Here is a 15,284-nt window from a genome sequence, read left to right on the forward strand (position 1 = left end):
GTATACCGTATTGATAATTCATAATGTTCAAGAAGGTTTAGTGTAGGTAGTGGACTACAACACAAATGATATTATTGCGTTGGGATTATAATTATTACTCTACTAGCAGGGCACCCGTGCTTCGCTACGGGAATTAAAAGATAAAATTATTTTTGTGAAACATTTATAATCTAAATGCTACCAACATTTATTGTTATGATCGTTTTTGAGATTAGGCCACAACTTAACATGAAAATTATTAAGTCGAATCATTCAAATAATTAATTGATGTGTTGGAAGTGCTCTGTAGATGAGTAGTCTAATTGCAGCGAATTTTGTAGGATATGGAGTGGGGCTTAAGAGTCGCCCTCAACTTTATTCATTGGCAATAGATATTTCCCGTTGACAGTTATCAAATTAGCAGTGATCATGTTATTTTTGCTTTGGCAATTGAAGATTAAATCCCAAATTAGGTTGATTCGGAATTTGATGACTCTGGTATCCATGAATCTCTTGCTTATTCTGGAATTTTTGGCATAGCCTGTCGCTTACTTTTCGTTTCACTTATCCAAAAGTGTAAAAGCAGCCGATCCACTGATTCTTTCTTCCATGGAAGTCCATTCATACATATAAGAGTCCATTCATAATAGTATAACATATTTATTGCAGCTGATTTTACATGTCCCAAACTCTACAATCATAAATATTAAAGTGGGATCATTTCAATGTGAATTTGCATGAATCTGATGAGTTTATTCAATCGCTTTGATTATTGACTACTATTATATGATTTCTTCCTTTGATCTTAGCTTGAAACCAAAAGTTCAGGGATGGAAATTTGGATGTAAACTTACATGTAACTCAATTTAATTTCTATCTAAATTGACAACATTAGAATTTACTTGTTATCTATCAATATCAATACGTTTGTCTTGTGTCGTAATAACATCATGAAAGGAAATAGGAGCAGCTGATGGAATATTATGTTTTTTTTTCGATTTAGTTTTTAGCTGATTTTGGAACATGAAAATATCAGGCCCAGTAGCACAAAAGCATGTTCAATTTCAATCAGGATTGAATTTCATGAGATTCAAATGAATTTCGAACTTCGAATGTCATAAAAATTCCTAGTAAACTTACCTAATTATGTTCTTAATATTGTTTTTGTGATTGGGCACCCGCCGAAAAACCTACAGGTTTGGCAGGACCCTAAATTGTTTTTTTGAAATTGTGAATAAAATTTGATTTGATTTGATTTTCAATCAGAGCAGGGTTTTTTTTAATAGAATGCTTCTCTGATCGATTCTTGTGGTATTTAGTCCGGATTATGAATTAACAGACAGTGCAACTGGCTCTCTCAAGGTCATGGCTGTGTACAAACATAGAGCAACAGAGGAACAACAGAAGCTAAATAAATTGGTCGCATTTCTATCACCTCACAATGAACATTACATTCAACTACCATATGTTTGTAGAGATCGATTTTAAACTTCTTTTGCTATCATCCGGTCACTTTCTGAACCTACTGTACCGTATTCTTCCAGATGTTCCATGAATACTGCAATGTTTTAAAATAAGGTCGCCAAATTTGGTAACTCAACTACAGCTATTATAATGTTTTTTATTTGTTCACACTTTCTTACGTTTTCAACAGACTATGGGAAACTTTTTTCTGATCAGCTGCTACTTGAGGGACCAATAATCCTTTCTCTTGGTAGTTCAATGAATTTTCCCAGAGTTGAGACCTGTTCCAAAATAATGTTTTTTGTCGCAAGAACAATATATTCCTGATTTAATCAAAATGGTTAGAGCCGTTTTCGAGATCTGTCCGACATAGATACATATATCCACAAACACACATATTCAAACAAATTGCTTTCTTAGTATAATTACTGACTTCAATGATTATGATTTTATTCAATGGGAGCTTCTTTCACATAATAATAACAGCTGGCATCAAAAGCAGAAATGTCAAACATGATTGAAATTGAAACAGTAACGATCATCAACATTATCATCTTCATCTGATCTGAGGTAACCAGATTATAGTAAGATTCACATCAATGTGTCAGCATTGTTTGAATGGGGTGCATTGATGCTATTAATGAGGAATACTGACAGTCAACGAGCTGTTATACATATTCTCCAATATTTTTATCGAAAGCTACCTTTTATTTTATTTGGTAAAACAATCAATGTTTGGGAATAATTGATTCATGGGAAAAGCGCCTCACTTCTATGCAAGATATTTTTACATTAGGAAAAGCAACAACAGCTATTTGGCCGTTTTAATAAATAACCCCTTTCTTTCGCCCAAGTTAAATTTTGGCCGAATTTCCTCATTCTTTACAAACAGATTCCACAACGGACACTCCTGAAGTTTCTAAAATACCCCTTTTTTCCCAGTTTTTCCCAGTCCGATCTGTCGGATATACAAACAAAATTAGTCTTGATAGAATAGGATTAATTGATAGAAGCAACTCCCGTCATAAAAGTTTGTTTTATGAAGAATAAAAATTATCTATACTCCCAGGAATAGCTCTGATTGAAGCAGCAGTGCCCAATCAATTTGTTCTCGATAAATGCATTTCAATTGATTCTTCAACTTGGTGCCAACCTAATGAAATAATCTCATATAATAATATGAGATAATGAAATAATGAAATAATACCAACCTGGCAAAATTATTAATCGGTCGCCAGTTATCAACTGTTTCGAATAGGTACTCTCTCTAGATTTTAGTTCTTTAGTAACATATGATATGGACATTTCAATTATAATTAAGAGATTTTGAGAAGAAGAATATACATGCTAAAAGACAAACTTTAAACCCTTAAAAACCACCCTTAGAATTGAAATATCGCCAAAAGGCCTCTTAGTGAGCACCTAGGACGTATAAGGAGGCTATATTCTAAGTTTTGTTGCAATCCATCCAGTAGTTTTCGAGAAATCGTGATCAGTGAGTCAGTGAGTCAGTGAGTCAGTGAATCAGTGAAGTCAGTGAGATCAGAATTTTATAAGTATAGATTACTTAAACTACTTATAGAGCGGATTATATTTGAATTAAGAAATGCAGCAGCAAGTCATGAACAATATCTCCATCAAAACAGTAATTAACAACAGTAACTATTATGGGCAGACCTCGCAAAATACGGATGTTTGAAGTCGGAACAGGCAAATAGCCCAATCCTTGTAGGAAGACGACGACAAACTATACAACTATACAACTGATCCTGTATTACTAAAAACTGAACTACTAAAACTGATCCTCATGAACACCATTTGGCGTGATATAACATAGAAAGCTAAAAAGAGTAGTACCAGCTATCACAGTTTCTATAGATCAAATTCAAATAATAGAACACTAGTGTGTGTAATGTATTGGATATATCAGTATTCAATGATTAAGCTATTTTGAAAGAAAATTATAGAACATTTTCCACATATTTCGTCATCCAATTCTCAATTTCAGCCACATCTTTAGTTCAGTTGCAGAATCCAGTATCTTAAAACTTGATTAAGTATCGTCATAGAAAAACAGCGTAAGTAGATATCCCATGGTATAGGGTGTTTATGTCGCAACGCCCTTGTATACGCCTTAATATTTAACATATTTAACGTATATATTTAACAAATATATAACGCCTTAATATTTGTGAGAGAAGGAATTGATTTTAATATTATTGACATTACCTCTCACTGTTATGAGGGTTCTTGTGAGGCAACAGCTGTTAGGATTGGTAGATTAAATACTCCAGTAATTAGTATTTACCGCACTCCTGGCTCCCGTTTCAGAGATTTTATGGTTAATTTGGAACAATTACTGGAATATGTAACAAGTAAGGTAAATGGCTTTAAATTCTTGATACTAGCAGGTGATCTAAACGTAGACATTCTTAAAAATTTTGAACCAGACACACAAGAATTTTTGAATTTATTGAGATCTTTCAACCTTTACTGTACGAATTACTCTCCAACTAGGTATGAGTCATGTCTTGATAATGTAATTACAAATATATCTGCGGATTATTTTAGAGTAACGCTGTTAGAACAAGGTTTAATATCTGACCATTCTGGTGTTTGTGTTTTGTTTGATCTAGAAAGAAAATCATCTTCAAAAATCTCTAATGAATGTAATAAATTAAATAGAGACATGACTATAAGACTTCTTACCAAGAAAAGATTGCTACATTTGAGAAAGTCTCTTATGAATATTTGTTGGGAGAAAATTTATAAAACTGACAATAATGTTGATATGGCAGTTAATAGTTTCTTAAATATCATAGTTGAATCCTTAAATCGCTCCTGCCCTAGAGTTTTGGTGAAAAATAAAAGTAAAAAACAATCCTCTTCAAAATGGCTCTCACCTGAACTGGAAAAATTACACATTCTATTATTGATTTCTTACAGTAGATTCAAGAATACACTTAGTGAATATGATAAAGAAGTCTATAAAAATATAAGAAAGCACTACCGATTCAAGTTGAAACAAGCGAAAATAAAGGTAAATAGTGAATTTATTGCAAATGCTAATAATAGGTGTAAGGCTGCTTGGTCAATAGTCAAGAGAGAATCTAATATCATGCCTGCTTGTAAAAAACCAATACCAATCTCTCCGAATGTATTGAATGAGCTCTTTGTTAATGTACCAACCAGAAGGTTGGATGATAGACAGGACCAAATTGATACGTCATTTCAAAATTTTCTGATTAATGCTCCAAAGCCTTCACACAATTTCAAACTTAAGACAATTGATAAGTTAACCGTTAAATCCATCGTTAATAGAATGAGTAATTCTCGTAGTGAGGATGTGTTTGGAATGTCTAATTACTTGATCAAAGAAATAATTGACTCAACCTTGCTTCCTCTAACATATATTATAATTTTATTATTGTCATGGGCTACTTTCCGGATTGTTTGAAAGTGTCCAGTGTTACACCTGTTTTGAAAAAAGGAGATCCAAAAAATCCTGAAAATTACAGACCAATTGCTCTTGTGCCTATCATCAGTAAAATAATAGAATTTTGTCTGCTAATGCAACTCTATGAATATTTCATTTTCAATGGCTTATTATATCCCCATCAATATGGCTTTAGACCAGGTCACTCTACAATAGATGCTGTTGAGAAAATTGTAGACTTTGTACATCAATGTTTTGAAAATAAATGTGCAGTAGGGGCAACCCTATTAGACCTTAGCAGAGCATTTGAGAGAGTTTCACATGTGATTCTCTTCAAAAAACTGGAACATTATGGTATATTAGATAGAGAGTTAAAGCTATTGGAAGGTTATTTGGTTGGCAGAAAACGAATGGTAAAGTGTGCAGGTAAATGCTCTGATGTATTGAACATAAATACAGGTGTACCTCAAGGATCGGTCCTTGGGCCTTTCCTTTTTCTGGTTTTCGTGAATGATTTCAGTTTCAATATACCAGGTCTTTCTGTATTGTATGCTGATGACACCTCAATAATCCAATCAGATGCTGAAATCGAAAAACTTCAGGATAAACTTGACATTTCCTTGAATCAGGCAAAATCATGGTATTTATCTAATGACCTAGTATTAAATGAGCAGAAAACAGAGAAAATAACATTTACATTAGGGCATACTCTGAACCACAATAATCTTAAGCCTGTCAAATTACTAGGTGTAATATTGGATGGTAAACTCTGTTGGGAGGAACATGTGAATAGTCTCTGTAAAAAACTTTCAAGGGTAACATACCTCCTCAAGAGATTAAATAGTTCTGTTAATCTGCAAGTATTGTTGATGACCTATCACGGACTTTTCCATTCTCATCTTAGTTATGGGATAAGAATGTGGGGCAATTGCCCAACACATAAAAAATTTTTCATATGGCAGAAAAGGGCAGTTAGAGCTATTTTGAACCTTTCCCCAAGAGAAACTTGCAAGCCTCACTTCATCAAACTGGGTATACTGACTCTGCCATCTCTATATATATATATTCCAATTTGATAAGTGTAAAGAAGAATTCTAACAACTTTCACAAACATAATGAATATCATGCTTACAATATTAGGAATAGGGAGAAAATTATGAAACCAAATCTCAGATTGAGTAAGAGCATGAAAAGCTACCCCTATTTACAGTTGTTATTTTACAATAAACTACCAATTGAAGTTAAGAACCTGCCTCAAGAAAAATTTAAAGTTGCCATTTCACAAATGCTAAAAGAAAAGGCTTACTACTCTACTGAAGAGTTTTTAATTGATAGCATATAACGTTTTCTACTTAGAATAAAAAGGTAAGAATAGTACATTGAATAGTATTGTGATTACTATGTTATGACTTTATATAGTAGTACTATTTGTAGTGTTAGTCTTTGTGTTTCTCTTTTAATATATTACGAATTGCTATTTATCTATATGCTGTGTAAATGTAATGTTTCGAAATATTTTGCTATACCTACTGATGTTATTGAAAATGTTCATTCAAGTTTTATTAAGAATAAGATGTTGACAAAAATGTATTTATGCTAGTGACTTACATCATGTAATCTTGAACTTTTGACGAGGCCTGAAATGTACTGTACAAATGTATTTATTGGTCAATAAAACAAATTTATTTATTTATTTATTTATTAACTTTCACTGTTATCTCAAACCGATTACTGTCGATTATTGTCAATTTTTACTGTTTTGTTGGGGTGAGAGTGTATGAACGGCACAATATGAGAGATTACCAGCGTCACACAGCTGCATGGGAAAGAAATACGTGAACTATCGGCTTGGGATAACAGTAAAAGTTGCGACATAAACGCCCTATACCATGGGATATCTACTTACACTATCGTTTCTCTATGGTATCGTAGAGTTCACAAAAAATTGTAAAATCGTAGAGGTTCTACTTTTCTGGTTAACAGATCTGTTAATATATTCAGAATGTTCGGTTCAAAAGCTTCACTCTATGAATATTCATGCCAATATTATGAAGCAAATGAAGCATCCACCAATATTATTGTGAAAATAGAATAATCGTTAACTATTGTACATTTTTGTACTCTACTAGACTCATTGACCAATTATTCAATTTGTTCGACATGATATTGGAAAGCAGTTTGTTGGCCTTGAAAAAGCTATTGACTCGCCAATAGGTATACGATGCGGTGCATACAGTCTACTGCGTCTTTCCTTGTACACCTGAGGAATTTCAAATTCCATCAACACCTCAACATCAGCCGAGGGGGAAGGAGATTTTCTCAGGCTTTTTACTTACAATCAAGGATTTCGCAATCACTTGCAATACACACTGGTTGAATGTCAATTAAGGCAATACAGGTCCAGCCATTGATACGTGTACCAGTAGCCTCACTATCAGACTGTACTCATGTTAATCCTATAAAGTATAAAGAATTGCTATATACCTATATCTGTCATATGCACGTATGATCCACTTCTTATTGATATTCTAGGCATCACCTGATAGGATGTGAAGGGTTCATTATATAACACTTAATTCGTATTGTTAATCTGATCCAAAGCGTGAATCAAAAATCTTCTTTTTAAGTTGCAGAGTGAGACTTTTATCAGATACCGTACATAAAAAACGCACTCTTATCCAAAATAGAATATAATGAGAGGCAAGTGTGAAAAGATGTTTTATGGAAGTGTGGAGACTATTGAACTTATTTCACTCATTCAAATTAGATTAGTATCTGTGATGAACAAAATTCGCAAAAGAATATTAACATGAAATCAGATATATCAGTGAGAATTCATTCAAAGAGAAGATTGCAACATTCCCAGAAGATCACTCAAGAAATTCACAGTATCAGAAAACAATTTTGATAATTCATTAAAGACTAACCCTTGTTTGAAGTAGATCGGGAAGAACAGTGAATGCTAGAATTGGAACATCTTGAGATTTCGTTTATAAAGTAGTTTTGAACCTCTCGAAATTAAAGGAGTATGATTGAGTATGTATCTCACTGTTGTTCATTCTCTTGACATGATGGAGTTTACAATAATTATTATCTGTCAAATGATGACAAAATTGATGAAAACACCAATAATATACGATAAGAAATAAGAAACTAATCATCATGATAAACGTCTTATATTCACCATAATAAACTATTATTATTAGGAATTGTCATAATTATAAGACAAAAACTCTTCTTTTTCTTCAAATCAAAATTGTTCATAGAAATCAGCAAATCACTCAATCATTTTTTCAACAATTTATTGACGTCTACAACACATGGAATGATCTGATACATTGAAGAAATTGTATGCTGCAACCGAAGAATGATTATGGCCTGGAGACTCTGGACTTATTATACTGTCTTTGAACAATTATTCCAAGTGATACGTCAAAACATCTTCCAAAAGCATATGCCATTCACTAGCTACTATATTCTTTCATGATCGTTGACGATAGGTAATTGTGGAAGATGGAGAGATTGCCAAGATCTTTGAATGGGAATAAGTAAGATTCAGATTCTACGCAGTATCTTCTTGTTATAGTAGTTCTCATCTTGTTCCTCTTTCTCATCCTTCTCCTCATACGTCTCTCCCCCTCATCATGATCCTCCTCATTTTCATTTATCCTCATTCTCCTTATTTTTATTTATCCTCCTCCTCCACCTTATTTCTCTTCTTATTTTTTATACTTCTTCTTGTCTTCTCCTTCTTCTCCACTTTTTCCTTCACCTTCACCTTCTCTTTCTTCTTCTTCTTTCTCTTCTTTATCATGCTTCACCGTATTTATATCTATTTTTTTAATTTTCGATGAAGAATCGTGAAGGAGAGAGTAGAAAGAGGTAAGGATAAATTTGCAAACTCTGTGCAGTCATCTCTATTTTTAGAAGGGGTTCTGCCCACATTTGCATGTTGTCTTCCTCTTTATCGGTGTCTCTCCTTCTCTCGTGTTCAATCTCAATATTCGTCAACTTGGACCATCTGGACCCAAATGACCTTCAAATATGTGTTATTTATTGGATGTTCTACTCGCTGTAGCACGAGTTCAAACACCTGGTTGCTCAGCTATGTTGAGCTCAATGTGGGATCAATGAACCAGTTATTAACGGATATTAGGAACGGTTGATTACTCAAAACCAAACACGAGTGAAAAGATTGAGTAATATTGCCCAACATCCAATATCTTCGACTTCAGCTTGTTTATTTCACTTCATGAATGAGAAGGATCTATCCCATAACACCAGCAAATCTGTCAAATATCCTTCTTCACACAGCATAATTTCTATTGATCAGACATTGAAGGACCGTATTTTTCAATCAAAGCGTTTTGGATAGTGTTGAATCTTGAATTATGTTACGGACAATATTGTAAATAGGCTGTCTCCAACTTGAGTTTGTTCAGTGTTGCTAAAATATAATAAACTATTCTCGGGAGCACATAACTACTACTCTGGATTATATCCTATTTTAGTATGTTCACCATTGATAGTTGGAGAGGATCCAGGCTACAAATTGTGTAGTTTGGATGATAAAATGAGCGCAGCAAAAAGGCAAGGTAGGCGAAAGGAGGCCTATACGAATACACTTATTTCCCATAAAAAATAATACAGTATTACAAATGCAACTTCAACAAGAAATGATGTAAGGTAGGATTTATACAGTTTTGATTAGGATAGAGGTAATTATTGTAGAATTAAAGGAAAAGACGGTGTGAAGTGAATCGTAATTCCTGAAGACAGAGGCTATAAATTTCACAGCTAATACTCATCCATCCTACCATATATTCTTTCTGGGATAAGTCGAGTAATTAATGCGTGGCAGTAATCTCTACCTCCCTACCCATCCAGTTCTCACTAAACGTTTGTTTGTTTTTTAAAATGATTTTCAAAAAGGTTCCAACCGGGGTCAGCTACCCTTAACCGTACAGGGTACAGGTGACAATGCACCATGGACATAACTTATATTTTTTGTTTCTCTTTGACACAGGTGTCTTCCTAAGCCCACTTGCATCGGATTCATCAGGGTCGGTGTTCTTCAACAGACGGTCATAATATTAATGTGTACCCGCATCATTGGATACACGCTTCCGACTTCCGATGTTGAAATTCAACAAATAACTATGAACAACCGAAGTTTTTAATATCTTGCCACAATAATTTCAAGAAAAACGTAAAAGACAAAACCTGTTGCCCTCATGTTATTGACCCCAATCGTGTTTATTTCGTAATCTATCAATGAGATCGTTTAGAGGTTATGTGCCTCTTGGAGGTTGATGTACTTCCTTACAAATAATTATACGGTACTTTGAAATATCCTGTTTTTGTTTTCACAGTATTCTTTGTGGAAGTACAGTATTTGTATATCTTTAACGGTGAAAATCATCATGAAAAAATTATAATCACCATGAAGAAAATAATAATCTTTAACTTGATGTCTTTGAATGATAGAATTAGTTTCATGATGATTCCAATGATTGACTCCTCTCAACTATGTTTTTCAATAGATATTCTGGTACTCGATGGTACAATCTGTCATTGAAAATACAAGAGAGCTAATTTCATATATTAAGAGAATAATAATTAACTTTTAAATGGGACATTGGTGATTAATCATTGTTATTGTCACGTTTTATAACTTGAAACATCCAAATAACTATTAATTTATGAACTAATGTGATTAATTTCACAAGAATTCATAAGAGTATCACAATCACACTGTGAAATACAATGTAACTTTTCATGGGATTCACGAATTTTTCATAAGTCTTGTCTTCTGAAAATGAGATCAACTAGATTCTAAAGAAATACGATTATTCTTGATTTACTGAAGCATAATACTGAAGAACTAGGAACTCAAATTTGTAGAGCATACCATACACTGTGTTTAAAACCCTGCTCGCTGCTCCAAATTATTTATTATTATTACTCCTATATACCCTCCTCACCACACACAAATTCTTCAGTTTGATCATTCATAATTCTACTAGGACAATATAAGAATAGTCTGTAAACTTGATAGTCTATATTGGATAATAGCCTTCAATGTATGATTGGAAATTGAAATCGTATTATAATTGGATTTGAAATCAGATAGAAAAATAAAAATCCATCAATTCCAGCATCAATAAAAAATATGTGGCTTATTGGGTATGGAGTAGCCTACTCAGTACTCATATAACATGTTAAATATGGAAGAATCTGGCCATAAGAATAGGAGATTACATCGTTGAAAATAAGAATACTAATTACTAAAATCCAATTGAAAAACGTATCTACGTTTTAGCATAGTAACTATAAATACATGTTTCTCTATGTCTACGATTATTGTCTTTGTAACTGAATCCAATATGGGAAAATGCACTGTTTAATATTATAATACACAACAACATAGAAGATGGGGCGGGCTATCACGAAGCAGTGGTATTTATCTACTAGTGCTAGTGTTGGCAACTCGTCCCATCATCAAACTTCATAATTGGCTTCAAAATCAGAACAGTTCAGTTGTTTTCATTTCAGTTTGCAGTGTCCCTATTATTTTTATTGCAGTATTATCGAATTGAGAATGGCAGCGTCAGCTACGCAATCCAATGACCTAAATCAACATCTACAAAGCGCTTCTAACGACTTGTGTTTGTGTTTAATGCTGAGGAATTAATTATTCCCAGCTAAAATACCGTTCCGTGTAAGTGCATGATATTTTATTAGGTTTGGCCTATTAGGTCAATGACTAATATCTGGAAATAGATCCAGAAAGTGGGACACAAGTGTGTGGATAGATAAGAGAAAGTGAGAGATAATGAGTTTTTCTGTCATTTTGTAAATAGACAGTTTGATAGTATAGAAGGATTAATCACTGATAGTGGCAAATCATTGTAGCATGAAATAATGCAACTATGACCTATATGCAGTAGACCTGTTGTGATATAGATTTCCACATTCGTATCAGATGCTATATTGAAGAGTTTAGCGCGTGGTGTATTAATGCTGTCGTTTATCTGTCAGATTTAAATCTTGTGTAAGAATATTGATGTTGTCACTAGACAAGCTATTAGTAATGTGTCAACTACTAAGATTTTGGGTTTAGGCTAATTATATAGATTGATTTGGCATTCCCTATAAGATATTGATATTCTCTAGTTTTTCTAATATTGATTGTTTCCACTATCATCTTATTGATTGCATTACTATTAGGCTAATTTTTCGCCTGAAGTTCTAATAAATTTATTACAGTATGATATTCCATTTCAGATGACAATAAATTATACGGAAATACCACATATAATAAATTGCCAATGGATTGAAAATTGATTCTAACCTGTTTTTATCATTCAAAGTATGTAACAATACAATTAACAATAAAAATATAAAGAAAATAAAAATCTCAGTACCCTTTTTTTTGAAATATTTTATCACTGATAAAATAACGTACAAGTAGCCCTATACAGAAAAGAGATTTATGATATTCCACTTCATATATGATGTGCAATCAATTCAAGATGTGTATCAATTTATTACAGAATCTAGAAAAATTCAAAAATACAAGTTTTGCTTGAGCTAGAGGCGCCTTAAGCTGTCATCAATTTCAATTACTGTATTTGTAATGATTAAAAATCACTCTCTTTCCCATAAACATAAATTCGTTAATATTTTGATGAAGTTGATCAGTCAGTCATTCCTTCATTTCACATTGAAGTATTATGATATGCGTTCAACCTTCAACTCATAGGGAAAAATATACCAGGCCCATATAATCAATTTAAAATCCTACATAATAAGATAATTATCATCAATACAGTATGAGCCAAAAAATATCTTGTACACGAGTCCGCTAATATCACAACTTCTTTTCACTTGGACAAATACACAAGTCAGTTGACCAGTCAACTTTATAATAGGTTGGCGGGAAGCTCTGTGATTGGCCAGCGTGGCACCAAGCCTCAAGTTGTTGTTTGTTGTTCTTTCTTTTCTTCTTATTATTATTATTATTCAATGTTTAATAACGTTGTGCACGTATATAGCGGTAAGCAAGCTTCCCTTTCCCCCTTAAGATCCCCCCGATTGCCCCTTTCCAATCTAGCTGCTCGTAACCAGTTTTGTAGAGGTTAATAACCTTGGACCCAGTGTCGTTCATCTGGCGATTTTTGTCTCCTTCTCTCTCCCTTTTACTCGCTTACTACAAGACTGTTTTTCCACAGTATTATTACTTGGAGGCTCGTAGATTCGTGCATCGAGAAGTATCAAGTTCAATAACAAGTTTCGGATATCTACTATTGGTACTGATGTGATAAACTGTTTTCAAGAAAAATTATTATTAAAAATGCTTTATTGTTCTTACCAACTTGTTTGTTGCTCTTGATGTGAAGGTAATAATGTTGCGATGTTTCTCTCAATCCATCACGAACCACGGTGATGTTTTATAAGTTTTTCAACTTTGCAATGAAGACTTGCAAACATTGTAAACATCTATAATGACTTCAACTGGCAATACTGGCATGATAATGACTGTCACAAAGTCGTGATTGGACAGTATGAGAAAATTCAGTTTTCAAGTGATAAAATGATGGTAAAAATACAAATTTTTAATTATATATTCAATCGAATTGTTATTTGAAAAAAATCTGTAAGAAAATGTCAAGATCATGGATTGGATTGTGACCACAGGACAAATTGATAATAATTTATGATAATTATATAAGCTTCAAAGACTATAAAGTTCTTCTATGATAAGTATTATCATGGACTAATTGATGTAGAATTCATAACAAACTACTTGCTTTCTTGGTTGCGATCTCAATGTAATAATGTTATATGTTCATGAGCTATCAATTAACTGCAATCCAGCTCAATCTGAATCTGGATTAAAATGAGAGAAATTATTCAATTGATTCATTAAAACCTTGTAATAGCCGCTCCATCATTAATCGGCTTCTTGAATCAGTGGACAGTATAAAAATAAAGTCCTTATTAATTCATCAGTTACAGTTCTGAATTTTTCTGTAAGAAAATTTAAAATGCTTTTTTAGAGTATAAGTTCATGACAATACAATCCCTTTCATATTTCACATGAATTTGATATTGTGTCAAAGAGGAATAAAACTTTTAACGTCAATGCTTTGACAATACAAAGTTGTTATTGTATCACATACTGTGACATTTAATGATGTTTATGGCAATGTGTAATGATACTATGCCCATATATAAATACTATGATAAACGATTATACATCCACAATAAATCAACTTTTCATCAACGGTTTCTTATACATCGGATATAATTATGTGAACAAATAGACGGGTTGAAAGAAAAACAATAATGAAGATGTAGTGGTGTGCAGACATTATTATTGATAGAGGAACAATTCAAAGTACACCTGACCAGGTTTGTTGTTGTTTTGAGATGTACTGAAATTGAAAACGTTTCCTAAAGAAAACAGATACAGCATGTCATGATGAGAGGGGGGAGGGGTTCGTTGAACCGACATTGGCTTGACTAGCAAACAAATAAACAAACGGCAAGCAGCAAGAACCTGAGGGAGTGCGAGAGTGAGAAACTGAGTACTGAGTAGGAAAGAGTTGTGGTGTGAGCGAGAGCGATGATTATAGATGGTGTATAGTATAGATGGTGTTGAGGGGATCAAAAGAGGAGAGGAGAATGTTGATAGTATGATGAAGAAGAAGAGAAAACTGATGTAGGAAACGTTGAAGATCAGTAAAGAGAGAGAAGAACAGAAGATAAGACGTGCGCGAGGAAGGAAAAGATAGGACGCGAATTCTCAGAACTGAGAAAAAGATAGATGCAGGACTGGGAAAACACAGTACACAAACACAAAAAAAGGAATTTTTTAAATAAAAGTAGGAATGATACATTTGGAGTCTAGTCCACCTGTTCCACTTGTTTGTTTCTTTCATCTTAATTTATAATAATAGATTTTATACTATGATATTTAACCCTTCAAATTTTAATAAATTGAAGAATTATTAAATAATCAAAATTAAAAAATGATTTTAAATGAACTGGAATTGAATTCTGACGAAGACTCTCTCAAATATTCATTTAATAGTTTCAATGTTTGATTCTCCAATGTGGTAGATTCACAAATAAACTTTTCTATTTGTATCAATATAAGTTGTCCTAACTAAAGTAAAAATTATTCATCTCAGATTTTTATTTTAAATAGCAAAAAGCTGGATTTCAACTCTGTTCCGGAAAAGTTTTGAATAAACTCGAAAACAACATGAAATAGAAAATATGATATATATTTATGGATTGAAATAATATATTATTAGGCATTAAAAATAATATAAATACGAGGTATTGAAAAGGAGAGCCCAAGTTCTAAACAATAGTTCACCCTCCTAGATCTATA

Source organism: Nilaparvata lugens, chromosome 7 (genome assembly GCF_014356525.2).
Source record: "Nilaparvata lugens isolate BPH chromosome 7, ASM1435652v1, whole genome shotgun sequence".
NCBI classification, from domain to species: Eukaryota; Metazoa; Arthropoda; class Insecta; order Hemiptera; family Delphacidae; genus Nilaparvata; species Nilaparvata lugens.